The sequence below is a fragment of the Corylus avellana genome, chromosome ca2 (genome assembly GCF_901000735.1).
Source record: "Corylus avellana chromosome ca2, CavTom2PMs-1.0".
Classification (NCBI taxonomy): Eukaryota; Viridiplantae; Streptophyta; class Magnoliopsida; order Fagales; family Betulaceae; genus Corylus; species Corylus avellana.
The window spans coordinates 30,902,200-30,902,431 of record NC_081542.1 but is presented as its reverse complement, the minus strand read 5'-3'; positions in this window follow the sequence as shown (position 1 = coordinate 30,902,431).

Genomic DNA, 232 nt, shown 5'->3' with positions numbered 1-232 from the left:
CCAGGAGATGGTCTTCAACCGCCTTTAATTTTCCTTCAGCCAACTCAGCTCTTGTGCATTGTGCAGCCGAGTATTTCTAAGCATCCTTGAGTTCTTTAGAAACCAAGTTAATGCGAGACTCGGTAGCTCGACATTGAAGTTCAGCTTTAGCATGTCTTTCTTTGAGCTGAGCGGCTTCATCTTCAAGGGTGGAGTAGTCGTTCAGCAGCCTCTGACCCTTAGCTTTCTCGGC